The following is a 20,125-nucleotide window of genomic DNA, read 5'->3' as shown; positions in this document are numbered from 1 at the left end:
GTGGATTATCTCTGATTATCTCAGACTTTATTGCTTTTACTTTTGACTTGGGTAAGCGAAGAGTGGCTTCTTTCGAGTTTACAAGGAACCCCTGAAACCATATGTGCTGGGCTGGAGAAACAATGGATTTTTCTTTGTTTATGAGAAAGCCCAGATCTGACAAGAGAGAACAAATGTAGTGCATTTGAGAGTAAAGAGTTTGAACGTTCTGACTGATTAACAAGATGTTGTCCGGATAGATAATTAATCTGAAGCCCTGGGCTCTGGGATGTGCCACCACTGGTTTCATTAGCTTAGTGAAGCACCAAGGAGCCAATGAAAGACGGAAAGGAATTCAAGAAAATTGAAAGGTTTCTCCCTGCCATTGGAAATGAAGGAATTTTCAGTGATGAATAGGAATAGGAAAATATGTGTCTTCTTAATCCAAACGAACCATCCAATTGTTCTGGAACAAATCATTTCTGAAATGCAAGATGGTCTCCATTTTGAAATAAAAGTCGACTATAAATTGGTTGAAGTACTTAAAATTTATGACTGGTCTCATGTTTGTGTTATTCTTTTGAACTAAAAAAAATTAACTTAAGAAACCTGAAAGGTGAAGATAGTTATGTTGAATAGCGTGTTTGTGAAGGAGAAACTGAATTTCTTGTGAAACCAGAGAAGTCATCTTTGCTGAGACTTTTAGGACATGAGGGGGACAGGGTTGATAAGGCTTTTTGTAAAGTTCTATGGAATAGCCCTGAACTGTGTTTAAGACCCAGGGATCTGCTGTGATGGTTTTCCATTTGTGATGGAAGAATTGTAGACGATCCCCTAAAGAAAAATGGCCACAAGGAACACTTACTTGCGGGATGAGATGACTTGTAGATCCTCTGACTTTGTCCTCTGAACCCTCTAGAATTGAGGGTGGAATTCTTGAGGAAAGAGGCGTTGAAAGAACCTTTTTAACCTTGAGGTCTAAGGGTTCTGCCGGTAAAGCGACTCCTTCCTCTACCGGATCTGGCAAAAACACGATTGGCAAATACCTTTTTCAGTGATTGTTGGGCCTTATCCAACCCAGCAAAAGTTGTTACATATTTGCTTAACTCCTTGATAAATGAATCACCGAACAGCAGTCCATCAGCCTTAGCACCAGGATCCATGGTCGCAAGATTTGCTAGCTTAAAATCTAATTTCAGCAGCAGACCTTTGCATCTTTCGTGTGTCAAAGCCGAATTGGCATTCCCCAATAAACAGAAGGCTCTTTGTACCCACAATGAAAGTTCTTCTGGATCAATGGAGGCATTGTTTAGCCTAGCTGTCTCTGCAATGTCAAAAATGCAGCATAAATGACCCACGATGTCCAACATTTTATTCTGACACACGGACCATGCTCTTTTTCCCCTTTATGGGGATCTTTCCCAGACTTTGTGAAAAAAGTTAGGGAGGGATCAATAGCTGGGGTAGCAGTTATACGAAGAGGCAGGGAGGGTCTAGGGCACTCAGACTTTAGCTCTGCCCTAGTCTGTTTATCTAGAGGTAGGCGTAATCTGGCTGTAATGTATTCGCCCACATGATCTGATGGGAGCCACTCAGTGGAGTTGGGTGGCGGATTAGTTTAGGATTGAACAAGGGATTGCCCTCCGAGTCCAGAATAGTTTTGGAGTAAAAAGGATCAGAAGGAGAAGCAGACAATTTCTGCTTCTTGGGAGCTGGTCCATACCAAAAGTCTGAGATATCCAGTCCGTCTGCATCATTATCTGTATCAGGATCATCTTGATCATCATCTGTATAATGGATAGCAGTAATCACAGTCTTTTGAGCATTATCGTCTAAATGCTTAGATTTGGTCTTACATTTAGTCCTGGAGCGTTCCCCTCCTTGTTAGGAGGCTTGTGAGGAGCTTTGTCCACTTTCCCATGTGAGGAAGCCTCTCCATCCATAAGCACAGTTTTTGTTTCTTGACATTGAGAAGCCATTGTGGCTTTGTCCTTTCTGCCTTCCCTCGCAGATAGGGCCATATTAGATTGTGACATAATTGACAAAACTGTATTTTTGAATTGCTTGGAAAGTTTAGTCATAGATGCTGAAACAGCTTTGGCTACGCAGGAATGGATGAACTGGTTGAGATTAGATTTAAAATCCTTTTCACTGTCATTATTGTCATCCAGAAAAACATTGGAAAACTCCATGTTGGATAAATAATAGGGAAAAATAGGAAAAAACAATGATAATACTAAACTGGAACTCAAAGGATTAAATAACTGTGGGTAGTTAGTGGGAGGAGACTGGAAGAGAAGGGAAGAGATATTAGTGAGCTCCGTGTGGGAATGGGCGTGTATGAGGCGTGACTGATAGCCTGTGCTTGCCGGAAATGATGAAGCGTTCTCTGAGGAGAAGGCTGACTGTTTTCACTGTGAGGAGAAAGGTATGTTTTGCCAGTGAAACGAAGGGAAAAATGTGAGCGCCTCCTCAGATGCAAGCGCGAGAGGAAATACGCTTGATAAAAGCTAATACGCCACAGAATGGCGTCTGCCACTGAGGGAACGGCCTTTTATGTGTGTGTTTTAAACCCTGTAGGGAAACTTTTTATCTCTTCCGCCCCATGGTCCGTGTTCAGTGGCCCGGGGTTAGGGAATCCGTGATTTTTTTTAGCTTTCCGCCCACCATTTTTACTTCTCCTCAGAAGCACTGTTACAGCCACCATTTTAGGTGTGTCGGCGGTACAGTCTTTTCTTATTTCGGCACCTGGGCTATTTTTAGGTCTGATGCAAGCTATGCGCGAAAACGAGTAGGTGAGAGCTGCCTCTGCTATATGTCTCCCTAGCAGGCTGAAAGTTGGGAATACCTTTTAATTGCTTAATTTAAAAAAAAAAAGAATCGTTCTTAACCTGTATCTGTGTGTTTTAACTGAGGGTTTAACTGTGTCACTAGCCCAAACCTGATTATATGGGCTGACAGGGACTGCCTTTTATGCGTGTGTTTTAAACCCTGTAGGGACAACTTCTTATCTCTTCCGCCCCTTGGTCCGTGTTCAGTGGCCCGGGGGTAGGGAATCCGTGATTTTTTAGCTTTCTGCCCGCCATTTTTACTTCTCCTCATAAGCACTGTTACAGCCGCCATTTTAGGTGGGTCGGAGGTACAGTCTTTTCTTATTTCGGCACATGGGCTATTTTTAGGTCTGATGCAAGCTACGTGCAAGCCCGTCTGCGCCCGTCTGCGCCCGTCCGCGCCCGTCCGAACCAGAACGGGCCGAGGGTCTAGCCATGCACTTATAAAAGAGGTAAGAACCAAGTATACCTCGGACTCCCTCCATGCTCTGAGGCCTGATACACAGAGTAGTTGCGCTCATAGCATAGACCCCATGAACCCTGAGCATGGGGTCTATGCCTGTGGACCCCACAACGTACTCTGGCCTACTTGGAACTAACAGCCCAAGAAGATAGTAAATGTCTGATCTTTTTACCCAACTGTCGCTCTTTGGTAGCACATAAATTGGACATACACTTGCTCTTAGAACAGACTAAACCTCTGATTCTATGTCTGATGGAGACTTGCCTACATGAGGGATCGGCCCCTGATGTTGCCTTGGCATTACCCAGCAGACACCGAATAAGCAGGCTGTTGCCAAGAGGATACAATTTAAGACACTGTGCCATATACATAGAGCACTACATAATAGAGGCCCAGTAATGCTGAGGACAGTAGCCTCCTTTTATGCACCTAATAGACCACTCAGATCCTTCTCAGCCTGCCTGGCAGTAATTCCAAAAGTAAAGAAAGCCAGATGGGGTAGAAGATCTTTGGTATATCAGGGTGCAAAGGTGTGGAACTCCCTACCTCTTGGCCTACGAGCAACTAGTCATGAACTGACTTTCTGCAAGGCATTAAAGACTTGGCTATTTAAAACTTAATTCCCAACTCTCTTATTCCTCATTCTACTGTTCTAGCTCTGAGCGCTGGGAGGCCTTCGGGTAGCCATGCGCTATACAAATCCACATAACATAACATATTCTCTGGTCGGGTAGGCGATGCGTTGTTTTTCTCCCTCGTAAGAGAGCAATGCATCGATTTGCGGACCTGGCACCTCAGATCCGCGCAGGTTCACGCCCAGGGATGATGCGTGAGAAATATGCTCGCACAGTGTTAGAAAACTGCACTGCTTGTGGTTTGCGTCGTTATCAGCAGCCGCAAGCGGGTGTTGTGTTGTTTCTCCAGACGCGAAGCATCAATCTTCCAGCTGCGATGCAAGTGGAGCATCGATTTCAGCTGCGAAGTGGGTGTCGCGTCGTTTAGCAGCCACGTTGAAGATGGTGCATCAAAAATTTCCCCGCAAGGTGTTCTGTGGGTTGATTTCATCCCTTGTTCTGCCAACTTCACCTTTCAACGGCGAATGGACTGAATAGGGCACCATTTGGCAGGGCAGGAGTCTCAGCAGAACGTCCAGGTGCTGGCAGAGGAAGTCTGTGATGGCCCTGAGTCTTCAAAACAGGAAGCAAGCTCAGTTCAAGCCCTTGGAGATTCTTCAAGTAGGAATGCACAACAGAGTCCTGTCTTTATCCCCTTTCATAGGCGGAAGCCTCAGGATAGCCCAACAAAGCACAAGTAAGGGAAGCACTTCTCATCAGCTCTTCTCCTTGGCAGAGGTTCCTTTTGCTTCCAGAAGTGATCTAAAGTCTGGTATTTTGGGTTCACTACTTATACCACTTCCTGCCTTTGAAGTAGGCAGAATTCAAAGGAAAGTCTCCGTTGTTCACAAGATCCTGCCTTGGCCAGGCCAGGCCCCGGACACGCGCCAGGGGGTTGGAGTCAGCATTGTGTGAGGGCAGGCACAGACCATTCAGGTGTAAGTGACCACTCCTCCCTTCACTCTAACTCAGATGTCTCATCAGGATATACAGGCTGCACCCCAGCTCCCTTTGTGTCACTGTCTAGAGGGGATTCACAAAGAGCCCAACTGTCAGGCTGACCCAGACAGGGAATCCACAAACAGGCAGAGTCACAGAATGGTTTAAGCAAGACAATGCCTAATTTCTAAAAGTGTCATTTTCAAACTAACAATCTAAAAACCAACTTCACTACCAGATATATTTTAAAATTGAGAGTTCAGAGACCCCAAACTCCATATTTCCATCTGCTCTCAAAGGGAAACTGCACTTTAAGGATATTTAAAGGCAGCCCCCATGTCAACCTATGAGAGAGAAACCAAATTTCGCAGTATTTCACTGTTAGGAAATGTAAAACACATCAGTACATGTCCCACCTTTGACATACGCCGCACTCTGCCCATGGGGCTACCAAGGGCTTACCTTAGGGGTGCCTTACATGTATAGAAAGGGAAGGTTTAGGCCTGGCAAGTGGGTGCACTTGCAAAGTCGAATTGGCAGTTTAAAACTGCACACAGAGACACTGCAGTTGCAGGTGTGAGCTAAGTTTACAAAGCTACTAATGTAGGTGGCACAACCAGTGCTGCTTGCTCACTAGCATTTTACTTACAGGCCCTGGGCTCCCCTAGTTTACTTTACTAGGGACTTACTAGTAAATCAGATGTGCCAACCATGAAAAAGCCAATTACAGATACAGAGTCCAGCACTCAGTCAAAACATGGGAAGCAGAGGTAAAAAAAGAAAGGGGAGACCACACCAAGGATATCAGGTCTAACACAGATATGGATTGCCTTCACCACTGATGCAGGGAGGTCTGATTTCTTGGCTTATGCAAACTTTTATTGATCCATATAGCTAAATTTTATCTGTTGACTTAATACAACACTCTAGCTAGGCAATAGGTGTATTTCTACTGTGTAATGTATTATAATTTGAATACCTAATTTCTGTTTGTCATATATAATTGGAAAAGTAATAAGGATGGTTGTTTGAGGACTATTCTTTAGCTAGTTTCGCTCTGAAACTAATTGCACATAATCTGTTTTTCTATGATCTATCACAATGGGACCCTGGTATAAATATAATAATGAGGGCCAGATGATTGGGCTAAAGTTTGTAATTAGATTTTATACTTTGCATAGGTGTTCCATGTTTACAATTAACCTTCTTAATAAAAGTGGCCTTTAAAAATAATTACAATCATTTGGATATCATGTTGGGTTTTACCATTACTCTCCTCATTAAAAACAAGTTCTAACAATCTATTTTAATTACGTGACATTTCAACTTTATTTGTGAGCTGATGTGTGTTGAGTTTGAGAAAGCGTTTTAAAAATAATGAAAATTAAAGCAATAACGTGTAGGCCTCAGAGGAAAATGCAATGCTTTTATTCAAGTGAAAAGCCCTATGCAGACACATTTACATGTATAATTCTTAATAAGCTGACTTTGCAGTTTGCAATCTTGACCTAAGTTAGGAATGTTAAACCTTCAATGATGTTAACCTGCTGAGAATACGATGACTTAATGTAAGAAAAGTACGTTTTAACCTTCCTATAGGCATATTTTGTAAGAATATAATAATGTATTAAATTGTATTAACTTACATTCTGCTGAATGTTTCAAAATGAACAAAGGCTTACTCCTAGAATCAATAGGTAGCTTGTGAGAATGATGTAAAAAGTCTAACCCTGAACTTAAGTTTTCATTAAGCAAAGACAACAATGGGAAACTATTTTGAAGAAAATAATTTTTGATAACGTTATAGCAAATACACTTTTTTGACTATGAACTATTTGTTGTACCATGAGATAACAGTGAAATGTTCCTATTCCAATTAAGATATTGTTTGCTGATTGGCTGAGACGAGACAGAAGCTGATACTTGTTGCAAAAGTTTTACATTTTATATTAGTCCATGATCCTAGAGTAGTTTAGCTCATTCTTTCCAAAATTTTGTGGGAAATTTTCTCAGCGCACATTCACTCGTTGTCCAAATCTTTGCTACTCAGAAACTCTACTGAGTTTCATGAACTTTTCTTTATGGAAGGTTCTGCTTGATGGATTATTGAGATTTTATTCTGAAGCTTTCTGCTTTAACCTCTCTATTTGGAGCTATTTTAGTTTGTTGCTGACACTTTTTCTCGCCTATCCCCAATCTATGTTATTCGATTATATTGATTAATTATTTGATTGATGATTACTTATGTCTATTCAATAACGAGTTAACTTACTAAAAGATTTCTAAATATATATTTTGAACTCACACCAATTCTCGTTATTGACTGAAAAAAACTACTGAAATTGTGATGGCTAATTGATTGATTTACAGCTTGTGGTTAATCTCATTACGTCTAAGATCTGCTGGCCCAGTGGGATTACTACACTGATGAGATGGTAAATCATACTTTGTAAACCAATGTTTAACTGATATCCTGGCACTCTAGTAAGTTTATACCAATGATCATTTTTTATAGGGTTTCTTAACAGAGCTGGGTTGATTTACCTTTAACATGTCAGGTTCTCTAAACCTTTTACTAACTCTGAAAGAAGGCCCCGAAAACATTTTTGCAGTTAGACTGGAATTGTATGTTGTGGAGATCCAAAAGTTCAGCCTCATAAGCTCCTTTCTTCAGCAGTACTTTTGGATTTCAAACTGAATACTAATTAATAATCTGGCTTGACTAGACAAATGTTCAGGCACACTTTGCCTCTTTGGGATGGATTGTGGAAGCCCTCTGTAAAATCAGGTAATACACAGCATTTCTTCTCTGGTGTGTTTTTGGATGTGTTCAATCAACTATTACGTTTGATTTAATTTTTGAATTACGTTTCTTTTAAAAATCTTGAATTAAAAAATGTAAACAATTGGATACCAACTGAGGCTAATAAAAAACTTCTGCCTTTTTAGTCTGCAGTCAAACAATTTCAGCTCAGGCTATGTACTTTGTTTAAATGTACAATCACTCTTTGCCTTTGCCAGTGCAGTGCCCTGATCTTGTGCAGTAAGCGCCAGTCAGGGAGTATAGTTTGAGCGATGAGTTGCTCTTGGCTATACGGGAAAAGGATCATATTTCAGTGATTTGGGCGTCTGAATTCTTAGTAGCCATTTGGGATTTTGATGATGGGACTCTGTGGTAGCACCTTTTGGACTTGCCATGTATTGGGGGAACCATCCCACAGTGGATCATTTTTTCCAACATGCCAGAACCCAACAGGTAACCATTCTTTCCTGGTCTCTTGAAAGCCATATTTAATTTTGGGCCTTCCAGTTGCCACATTTTCTGCTTCACATATATGTTGACATTCCAGCATTTTCATTTGGGAACACCATCAGCATTTCCATTGAGTAACGTGGTCTGCAGTGCTGCACGTGTGGTCAGATGTGTGCTTTTTTCGATGCTGCTATGAAACAGCCTTGTTTTACACACAACCAGCTTGGCTGAACTGGCTAATGGTATGGAGAAAAACTGGCTGAAGCTCATTTGGGACAAACAGGACTAACAATTGTGGAATCTGTGAAAAAATCAGTCCTGGGTAAATGGTTCTGTGAGTTACCATTAATAATTAATAGCATTAATCCACCTTCCTTTACCTATGCATGCTCAAGTAGTTGTGATGATTAGAACAGGATTTTTCCGTCCTAGATTTGTGCTCTCTTCATGCAGCCCTGGAACAAACTCATTCGTCCCTGCTTTTGTGTCAATATGTGGGAACTATGGGAATACCATTTAAGGAGGTGCCTCTTGTGTGTGATGAAACCACAACAGTCTAATCTTGTAATTCCAACTTCAAGTGACCTGGCCTGGTTACTGGTGATCTCCCACCTAAAATTCAAGTTCACTCTAACAGCATTTTGACTGGCACTGGTTCTGCTGAGGGGTGGTACCCAAGTCTGTGGTTCCTAATGTTTTGACTTATGTGGGCCCCCACTTAATCATTACTGGAAACTTGTAATGCCCACTGAATAATGATTGTTATCTAGGAACTCCCAAGGAGTCATTACCAAAAGCCAAGGGCCCCAGCCTAAGCATTTTGATGATTTAAACAGCAAATCAATACACAAAAAATACAGATAACTAGCATTCATCAAATACACAAATGATGTAATTTTTTTCATTCACAAACATATATAAAAAAAATCTAAAATGTTAATAGAAAGGATTAAGAGTCTCTTAAATTTAATTGAGGCCACTGATCATCCATACTGTATTCTGTTTGATGCATTTGCACTGCTCCCAAAGAGCTAATCGGAGGTTTCTAATTTAATTTTTAGTCTACAATCTCAAATTCCCTCACATTTACAGAACGTTTTTAAAATTCTTAATTTTACATTTTGCTGCTTTTTATATTTACACACTTTATTAACCTGTTTATATTTTTGAATTCTCTAAGCAATTGCCTAACAACTGAGTAGGCATCATGGATTTCCATTGATCTCTGAACCACAGGTTAAGAACCACTGGGCTAAGCATTACATTCTAGACATCCCTACCCGTATCATTAGGTTTATGGCCAGCAGTGAAAAGTCCTGTATTCTTGAGAGCATCACTGAAAGACAGATATGCCATTTGAGCCACGCTCTTTGCTGAACTTGTGGCAGGAGTTATTATTACTGTGCGCTTTTTAGGTCTAATCTGCAGCATTGCACGCACTTTCACTTGCAAGAGGAACTGTATACAACAAGGGCCTTGCAGCCCACCTTTTACTTAACGTTTGTTCATTTTCACTCTTATTTGCTGGCTTCTAATTAGCCTTTGCATGCTGCTTTCACTTCCTCTTCTTTTAGCTGGAGCATGGACCAAGTACTGATTACCTAAGCTTGATTGCTGTCTGTCCACTGATCGCACTGTGATTGAGGTACTACTTTCATTTTTTCTTCTTCCCTGTCATCCTTTTTTTAACTCTTGCCATTTGTAGCTATGTTTTACTATGCCACACACACTTCAAATAAACCCTTTTCTCCTTTAAAATATATGTTTATTGTGACAAAAGCTATGACTTGCTTTTTTTGTGACATGGGCACAATTGCTTTTTTATGTGATAAGATTCTATGTCATATATCATATATATTTTTTTCATACTTAGGAGGGGAGAGCTATCTGATTAACTCAGAATACAGGGGTGTTGTGCCGAGAACTAAAAAACATTGTCAAAGCCAATATGTCTCACCTTTGAGACTGTTGCCTCTGCCAATGCCTTTTGTTCCTGCTGTACAGCATGGGCATTGCCGACTTTGGCATTGATTTGTAACCGTGCTGTTTAGCAGTGTGGTTGCTGTGCAGCATGGCTAAAAATGATAATAAAAAAGGACTAATATACACCCTGCACTAATGCGCTTAAAAAAGCACATTAGCCCTAGCTGAACCTTGTACTTTTTAGGATTAGTTTTAGCCAGACTGCAAAGTATCTCCTCTACTGTACAGCATTGGTACACAACATTGCCAAAGCCCATGGCTCTCCTAGGCTTTGCCAGTGCCTGTTCTTTTATTGTTTATGTGCTAGGAACCTTTTGTTTAGTTCAGGTGAATTATGCTAGTGCCTTGGTAAAAATGGATCTTGGGGTTGTCCTACTTAAGAAATAAATGTGTTGGATGAAAGCAACAGTCTAACATTTATGTGCAACATATGAAAAGTCTGCGTACATTTTTAAACATCTGTCACATTCAAACTGCTATTACTAGCGTTATTTTTTTCCTTCATGGGTATACATTTTGCCCAGCAACTTTACATTAATTAATCTCTTAAGTGACTCAAATGTTCTTAAATAAAAGGAATAACTTTGCTGTCAAAAACAGGCATATGTAAATGAGTATTAATGTTCTTAAAGGCATACTTTCAACTACACCATAACGTATTATATTCTGGACAGGGGCAGTACCTCCACGAGAGCCCCGCTAAAAACTATGCCCCCAGAACGGAAAATTAACATTGTAATAAAGTTTATTTATTACTATTTTACTTTTCAGCACCCTGTCCTGAACTGAGTGTCAGCATGGGGCAGGGAAATTGCTGCTGAGTGGCAGCAGAGAACCGTCTTGCGATGGCCAGCCTGACATGCGCACTTTTAGCAGGGTTAGGGAAAGCCCAGGCTTCCAGCGTTCTTGTGAGTGCTAAAAGGGCCCGCTCCCTGTTGCTTCTCTCATGCTGTTTAACAGAATGAGAGCAGCACCAGGATTAGTTAGTGCAGTTTCTTGGGGTCCCGAGTTGGGGCTTCCAGGAGAGACGGACGATGAGAGCAGAAGAGAAAAAGACACCATCAGTGCCATTTTTAAAAATTATTATTATTTTGCCCCCTCATGGCCCCTCCCCCCCCACTGTAAATATAAGCCAGCCTATACTGATTCTGGATGCAGTCAACAGTCTGTATTTGCATATCACATGTTCTGGAGCCACTTTCTTTGTGCTTTTTGCCAGAACATAACGCTCTCAATGTGCTAGACAGGTGAAAGGAGTGTTCTCGTTAGACACTGCAGTACCGGCTAGTTTGTGCTTGTCCATTCATAGATGTCTCACACCTGCCCTTAGCAATGGTGACAAAAACATCATGTCCTTCTCAACAAACCGAAGTTAATAAGTCACTGTAACTGACTGGTGTTTCCCATACTGGCAATTTATGTTCTTAGACCAGTTTTAGACGCCCTGGCAGTCATCCTAGACCTCATTTTAGGGATTGCTGCTGCGTGCCCTGGCTTGCCCCCTTGTGACCCCTGACACCACCTTTGCGACCCCTGGTAGGGTAACCAGTCGTCCCAGATTTACCGGGACTATCCGGGTTTTTCACCAGTTGCCCTGGCAGATTAGTGGAAATTTAGCTCATGTCCCGGTTTTTAGAGAGGGTCGCCTGAAAACGTTGGGAAGTGCTTTTTTTGTTTTCCACAGAAGAGATAGTAAGCATACACTATCAGAAAACATTTTAATTGACAAGCATTTTACTGGCTTTAAAAATTGCATATTATCTATGTTCTTAATACCTCGTCTATAATTCACTGCTAATGAGTGCTGTCATTCTTTGCGCTAGGTTGAAGTACAATTGTAGTCCTTCTTCTGTTTTTTTGTGAAATGTCCTGTTTTTGGCATTAAAATTCTGGTCACCCTAACCCCAGGCCTTAGAGGTGGCAAATTCAGTGCCAGAAACAAAGGGGCAGCTCCGCATTCCTATGTTTCTGCCCGTTTTTCTTTACACTAAGAGTAAACAAGATTCTGTTATTCACTATCAGTAATAAAAAATGGAGCACACCTTTGGTGGCAGCTATGGTATGTAAAATATTTTTAAATGTATTTTGTGTCCGTGCTGGCGGGTGAGAATGTGTTTATGTGAGGAGTGTGTGTATATGTCTGAGCATGTGTATGTATAAGCATGTCTGTTTGTGTGTGTGTGAAAGTGAGTGAGAGACAGTTACAGGCAGTGAATGAGTGTGTGTGTCTGAGATTGTGGCCCAGATTTACTATTTTGTGATGCAAGGCAATGCTGCACCAAAGATGCTGCACTGCCCTGCGTCAAAGCGAGAGAGAAACAATGCACCATTTTTACTGCCATATGGTGCATTATTTCTCTCTCCTTGCACTGCTGCATTCTTGGCAGCCACACGCCAATGCGCACACCCTTGCACCATAGTGCAAGGATCTGTGTGTTCTCTGTAGCATACTGTTTGTACTGGAAGGGGTCCCTTGTGTACAGAAATAATGCTTTAAGGCTTTACCCACTTTATAGTGTGCTGATTGAAGGAACGGGGAGGAATTAAAACATTTCTCTCGTTATGCCTGCATTGAGTTGTCGTAAGATTTCGGTGCAAAATCCCCTCTAACAATGTTTGTAGATAGGAATTTGCACCAAAACCCTCGAGTGGTTGCATGGTAACACCCACTAATCACCGATGGAACGCCCACCAGACCCGAAAGAAAGGAAGGCAGTGCATGGCACAGTTTTGTGTTATTTTGTGACACTATCCAACTACTATCAGGATTTGCACTGGGTAGTAAATTCCACCCTTACACTTTGCACCAGTTTGCATCAACACGGTGCAAAGCTTTAGTAAACCTGTGCCAGAGTGCCAGCAAGTAAGTGAGTTGCAGTGAGAATAATAGTGAACGCAAGTGAATGAGTGAGAATGAATAAGAATAAAGGTAATGGACGGTAAGAGAGTGCAAGTTTGATGTTAGTCATGTAAACATGCCCTCCTGAAAAATAAACAGGGGCGGAGGGTCATGTGATGTCACTTCCTATATTGCCATTGAGGTAAAGGGTATGTAATGTCACTTCAGCTACCACTGGCGTTTTGGCGAATTGATGCCCACAGCAATCATATGGAGATGGGTTCTTTGTAGTAATCACGTTATTACAACTAGTTTTCATGAAATCATGCATGCCATAATTTTAGTAGAGGAAAGTGGGAGCTTTAAAAACATATGTATTTCTCCTATTGACTTCTATCCGAAGAGAGGCAATTTCGGTCGGGTGATAGCCAAAGTAATGCAATGTTTTGCTTTGAAAATCGGGAGTCTCCTACCTGAATCAGAACGTTTGGCATGTTTGTGATACTACCGCAGATTTAGGATTTCGTTTAGGTACCACCTACTGCTTTTAACAGGTGTTAATTTGCACAGCTTCGCGGTGCAGTAAATGGGGTATTACCAGTGCTTTAAATGGGCCGGTACTCACAGGTACTGAGTACCGGCACTTCTTATTTTTCTCACTCTGAGTACCGGCACTTCTCTGCTGCCAAGTAGAGTACCGGTACTCATGAAAGGTAGTCTCATTAGCTGCTAGTGCTGCTGAGCACTAGGCTGTCAGAGTTGAACCTGTCTCTGACAGCTAAGGTGCTGCTTTAGCCCTGAGCCGACCCCTCTGAGCTATTCAGCAGGAAGTATCTGCCTAATGTCCGGGTATTCACTATCACGCTGTGTTTGACAGAACAGGGCCCATTCAAGCCCTGTGCTGTCAATCACATTCACACTACTGTATGCATTTCTGCAAACACAGGAATGGAGGGATCCACGCTAACAGAGACATCTAAGAAAGCCATGGGAGGAAAGAAGTTTAAAATGGCTTTAATTCCTCCTGAGTCTTTTGAACAAGGGTCTGCTTATGTCTGTGTGTGTGCCTGCTTGTATGCATGTGTTCTTCTGTGAGAGAAAAGCGAATGAAAGAGGGAGAGAATCGGGACACTTTAAGGAGGACTGTGTGGAATGCTTTGTGAGTGCGTTTCTGCTTGTTTCGTTGTGTGTGTGTGTGTGTGTTTGCTCAAGAATATATAGTATTGTGCAAAACGACAGCAAATAACAGTATGGCATTAGGAAGCTGCAAATATTGCAAAACAAAACAAAATGTTAAAATATAATTGTGTTTCGCTTTCATTTTGTGTAACGAGTTAACTTGTTTTATTTAAACACTTTTCTCGTGTGTCTTGGTATGTGCTGTAACTGGTATATAAGTCATAACTTATCCTCATGTCTTGCTCTTAGCCCCGCCCCTTGCCCCACCCACCACACTACAAGCTCATGTTCATGAGTACCTGCACTTATTTTTTCCCATTTAAAGCACTGGGTATTACTCCATCTTTCAATGTAAAAACCCCTTATTAAATATATGAAAATCCATATACTGCACACTTAACAAGATTTTCCCACTGTTAAACTTTGCTAAATGAATGCCTCATTGTTCAAGTTCAAAAGTACTTTGCAAGACGCGACACTATGTAGAATTAGTAAATAAAATCTTGTGAATGTAAAAAGTTGAAAGAATATCAGGCCGAATCAGTCCTTTGTCCTTGACTCCATGGGCTCTATAAATCAATCAATCAAACATCAATCAATCAAATGGCACTTGATAAAGCACGCAGCTGCTTTAACATAAGTATTCCAGCACTCAAGCAGACAGTGTAAGGCAGGTCAGAGTGACCGAGTGGTTAAACAGAGTCATATAGCCAGGTTTTAAGTTGTAGTTTGAAGGTTGTCAAAGACTCAACCTGACGCAGATAAGGTGGTAGGCTGTTCCATTATTTTGCAGTGAGAACAGTAAAAGAGCTGCATCCACAGCGAGACTTCAAGAATTTTGGGATCCAAAGGAGGCAGCTATTGTTGGATCTGAGTACCCTGTCATGAGTGTATAGGGACAGTCTATTCAACAGATAACATGAAGCTTCACCGTGAAAGGCTCTGAAAGCCAGCGTCAGAGCTTTGAATTTAATACGCTGTTCCCCCGGGAGCCAGAGCAGATGTCTCAGATGTGGCACAATATGATGGCACCTCAGGACTCTCCTGATAAGTGTTGCCGCAGCATCCTGGATTAACTGAAGCCCGCTTATAAGATATGTAGGGAGACCAAGATAAACGCTCAGGAGTGTGTATATTAATAAAACACCTACCTGTCCATGGGACAGTTTGCTTCATAAATCTACCTGTCCTGTAAAAATATCCACTTGTCCCTATGGTGCCACATAGTGCAGAGACAAATTATGGCAGCACTTTCATTCTGTAAGAGTTCTGATAATAGGCTCTCTGATTATGCAAGGGCTCATGCTATAGTGAGGTGTGAATACTAGAACTTCCCTTATTTTGCCACCTTTCAGCAGATCTACATACTGGGGCTGAAGGTAGTGGAAAGCAATTATTTCAGGTTTGGAATGCCATGTTCTCTAATCCTTTCTCATACTGAGAAAGGTTGGAAATTTACTCCTGACAAGGGCAGAAGTAAAACTTCTTGCAGGATTGAGGAAAAAAGTGGTTGAAGGAAAAGTGAACGTGTAAACGCTCAACAGATTTTCATGTGAGTAAATCTACACATCTATATTTGCTCAGGCTAAAATGCAGCTCATACATATTTTCTAGGAGTATGATTTCCCTGCAAACTTCTATAAATTCTTGTGAATTCATTAAAGGTGTAATTCTTCACTAATGCAAGGATATATACTGGGGTGCATTTCTGTGATTTCATTAAGAAATGGGCCCCTATTTAGGACTGGCATTAACCAAGATCTTTGGTTTTTATTAAAATTCTGTCCATCTGCGGGTTTTGCTGTGATTGAAAGCATTCTACTCTTTCACAAGCAGCATATCAGCACACAAAGTAATTTTGTACTAGGATGTGCTGTGGAAATGTGTGTTTTTTGAGACCAGAACATATTTTTGCTTTTTACCAATATTGTTATGATTGTTACGGTCCAGCATCTCTCACAACAATAACGTTTTACAAAACTTGTGTTAAAACAAGACATACATCAACAAAACAAAAGCCTTGCTTTTTCCAATGCATGTTTTTTTCATGCTTCCCATAATGGTGTTGAAACTGATTACACTGATTTTCTGTTATGAATATTTATTGCAAATACTAGTATACATCAGCTTATTTTAATAAATGATGCTTAAAAAAAATAGTACCTAACATTTCACAGTAGTTTAGGAAAACATGTTCTCCCAGTTGTATTTTTTTAGAACATTTTACTTTGAAAGCAACAAATCATCAGTCTTGATTTCAAGCTTTTCCAAATAGTTGCATCTAAACACAGAGCATTCTGGGAGCATTATACATAGCTTCATATTGTTGAACTTTGCAAACGTGTGAACACATTTTTATACTAGAACCAGTCAGTAGCGCAATCTGAGCTTACATTATTTTCTTAGAGCGCACACCCTAATAGAAAATGTTTTGCATCAGTGAACCATAAATACAAGTTCGAACAGGAGTAACATATGGAGACACAGACAATGCCCTCATGTCATCATGTACAATATGTCCTGGGTGTCGGGCTATAGGAATTCCACCCTCCTGAAGAATGTAGAAGTAGTCCAGGTGAGATATGACTAAAGAATGAACTTCTGTCTTCCTTGTGTCTTCAGGAACCAGATAAAGGAAATTCATTATGATTTTCATCTTCATAAAGCAGACAGGTGGGACTTGTTTAATTTGTGCAGCAGAGGAGGGAGTGGAATAAAAATTGATGGTCAAATTTCCAGCTAAAGAGGTTAGTTTGGGGGAGCGTTGAGTTCAGAAGGCCACCAGAGGGAGGGTGTGGGGAACCATTTTGATTGAAAACCAAAACTTCTGTTTTATCAGAATTTAATCTCAAGTAATTAGTGTCCATCCACGCCGTGACTCCTCTAAGACACTCTTTAAAATTGTAAAAAGATGCCTCCGAGTTATCTTGGAAGGAAAAAAGCAATTTGATGTCATCCGCATACAACACTACCTTGACACCTCATGATTCGATGAGATTCAGCAACGGGAAAAGGTAAAGATTAAACAAGAGAGGGCTCAGAGCAGAACCCTGAGGGACACCACCTATCAATGGTTTAGGAGTTGAAACATGTGGATGTAAAACACCCATTGGGATCTGCAGTAGAGGAAGGATTTGACCCATAAAAGAGCCTTGTCCTGAATGCCAAGGTTGATAAGTCAGTTAATCAAAATAGAATGTGATACAGTGTTGAGCGCTGCCAACAAATAAAGGAGCATCACCATAACAGATTCTCCCTGACAAACTGCCACCTCCAGAAGAGCTGTCTCCATGCTAAATCCTGCCAGAAAGGCTGACTGTGGATTGTGGAGAATGGCATTTGCCTCCACAAAAGTGGACAATTGTTGATGGACCAATTTCTCCAGAAGTTTTGCAGGTGCTAGGAAGAGAGATATGGGCCTATAATTTCTCAGCATGCTTGTGTCAGCATTAGGCTTTTATAATAATGATAAAAATAACGCAGATAGAGGTATTGTTTTAGAATAACAACTCCAGGCTGCAGTGCTTCTTGCGTGTTTATTGACCTTGATCGCATGCTTAAATAGAAACAGGTAGTTGTTCCCTTGACTTGTTTCAGGTAATCTGCAGCCAGCTTGTAACAAAAATGTGACTCCCAGAAGGCAGGGGTCACGGCAGCTATGCATGCTGTAATAATTGAAGTGTGCGACTGGCTGGATCGTGTGCTGAACGGGCAAGGTAGAAGATGACACACATTTAAGACGTCAGTGCACATTGGGGCTGCCGCTTTGCCAACAGCAGTTCCGTTACCAGAGAGGCTTTATTTTCATCACGTCGTCACGCAGTCCACTTACAACTTGAGTTCAAATATAACCGAGAGGCACTTAGAAGCCAACATGACTGATCGATTTTCTAACACAGTATTTTCAATAAAGTAGCATATCTGAAGTTGTTACTTATATTTACATTCAATAATAAAGCCAAATGTGATCCTTCAATGTTGAATGTTGATTAACCAAGGCCCTGAGTGCTCAGCACTGAGTCACTGATTGAAAACTGCTTTACCTGTCTCTCATTGGGGTGACAAGGGGAGAATGTGGGGAGGGTCATACTCCATAGCCTGTTGGCTTGTCAGAGATGTTTGTTTGTGTGGTTAAAGCCCTTTCCCCTTGCCTTGGCTAGGGAGGCAAATCTAGTTTGAGTAGATTGCCTGGCAGTCTATAACTTTTAAATGGTGGCTGATGTTTGATTTAAGGTTAGCCAGCAAACTCTCACGTGCCTGCTTAAAGATGTTAAGGTTCACTGATTGACTGATACATGTTTTCAAACTAAGCTGTGACTTCCTCCATTCTTACTTGTGACCTCCATGTTCACAGAGTTACTTGTAGCAAATGCAGCAAGTCGAAAAAGATGTTTGTGGTGCTGCTGTTGTCGCCTCTGTCACTACTTTCTTTATTGTTTTCACATTTTTATTGACATAATTTTTTTAATACTTTGTTTATTGGCTGTTTCAAAAGCATTGCATCTCATATTTATTATTTCTGCAGTTTGATATTAGTTTCATATATATCGTCATTGTTACTAGCACTCGGCTAGTATGGCAGTGGGTCTAAACCCGTGTCATGCGCTTTTATTGAGTCAAGAGCGGTCTTTTATAACATATATGCACCCGCATGTCATAACTTATAGGATGCATATCAGAGATAAAGGATACATCTATGTCCCAGCTAAACAAACTAGAACTGTAACCAAATTATAGACATAGTGCCTGTAAAGATTCTTGTTACAGGAGTTCTTATGGTAGTACATGTTGGGGGGAGGGTACCCGTATGTGGAACCATCTCCTAAGGCCGTGTAACTTCTTGTATTAGAAGGTGTCGCCGCCCGTTAACTGTGATGTGTTTGCAAAGGCCACATGTGTGGCTAACACTCCTAACTGCAACACGCCTCCAGTGGGCCTCATTCATCTGTCGCCTCCCCTGATCGCGCTGATAAGTACTTATTGGGTGTCCAATAGGTGTATCCCTTTCTCAGGATCTCATCTATCCAGGGGGGTGGGCCTGGTTCCCTCAAAATTAACCACACCCTGACTTCTGTCACTCAGTACTTATCCCACTCCCTTGACTCCCACTTCTCCACCACCTCAGACCACATAGAGGCAATGGGGCGCTGACGCACTCCCCGCTCTTCCTCCCTTTTCAAGGAGTGTGTTTCCACCCGCGCCCACTTCGTCACGTCTTTCTGCCATTCCTGTAGTGTTGGGCCCACAGGACACCTCCAGGCCATGGCTATCCAGCATCTGGCTAACACTAATGCCAAATCCAGGAATCTACTGCCAACCTTCCCAGAAGCAGGTCTCGGGAACAGTCCCAACAGGCAGACAGAGGGGTCAGTCGCCAGTTGTCAGCCCAGAGCATCCCCCAGCATTCCTAAGACCCTAAGCCAAAACTGCTGTACACCAGGGGACTCCCATGTCATGTGGTCAAAGTCTGGGGCCGGAGCATTGCATCTTGGGCACCCTCTGGGTTCACCTCCATATATTGTTCGGAGTATGTGCGGTGTTAGGTATTTCCTATGGATGTCGTTGTAATGGAGATAATTAAATCATGAGTTCCTGGAAACCCTGTGGGGATAAGCCAGGACCCTCTGCCATTCGGAGTCTGTCAGTTCCCTACTCAGGGTTCCCTCCCATCTGGATTTCAACGCCTTCAGCGACTTTAGAGTAGTTTCATTTAGGGCTTTATAAATCCAGGTTACTAAGTGATAACCCTCGCCCATTGACAGCAGGAGCTGCAGTACTCTATGCAGTTCTGATTCTGCGTTCACCGTGTTCTACAGGCTCTGTATGGTTCGCGTCAATGCACTGTAGGTAAGGAACTGCCCAACCTGTAAGCCGGTCTCGGCCGTGAGGGCCTGATCAGTATAGGGAAAGGTATGGAAGACATTGTGACGCAAAGGGTTAATTAGCTTGAACAGTGTAGATGAGCGTGATGCCTGCCGAAGCCAGAGCAACGTGGAAGAAATTCACGATGTTCGCTTTCAAGCTTGTTTTCTTTTGACATTTCGT

At 41.7% G+C, this 20,125-nt stretch overlaps 1 protein-coding gene across 6 annotated transcripts in view; it reads left to right on the top strand.

Moving 5' to 3' along the window:
• Positions 1-20,125, top strand: part of UROS (uroporphyrinogen III synthase) — a 450,422-nt gene that overhangs the window by 55,810 nt on the left and 374,487 nt on the right. For 2 of the 6 annotated variants that reach the window (XM_069239701.1, XM_069239705.1), the window contains exon 2: positions 9,654-9,724. The exons of the other annotated variants lie outside the window; for them this stretch is intronic. The gene's annotated coding sequence lies outside the window, so the exon portion shown is untranslated. The remainder of the gene's footprint in view (positions 1-9,653; positions 9,725-20,125) is intronic. 6 annotated transcript variants of the gene reach the window in all.

Source organism: Pleurodeles waltl, chromosome 6, assembly GCF_031143425.1.
Source record: "Pleurodeles waltl isolate 20211129_DDA chromosome 6, aPleWal1.hap1.20221129, whole genome shotgun sequence".
Classification (NCBI taxonomy): domain Eukaryota; kingdom Metazoa; phylum Chordata; class Amphibia; order Caudata; family Salamandridae; genus Pleurodeles; species Pleurodeles waltl.
The sequence above is the reverse complement of the archived record's forward strand: the minus strand, read 5'-3'. Positions and strand labels throughout refer to the sequence as shown.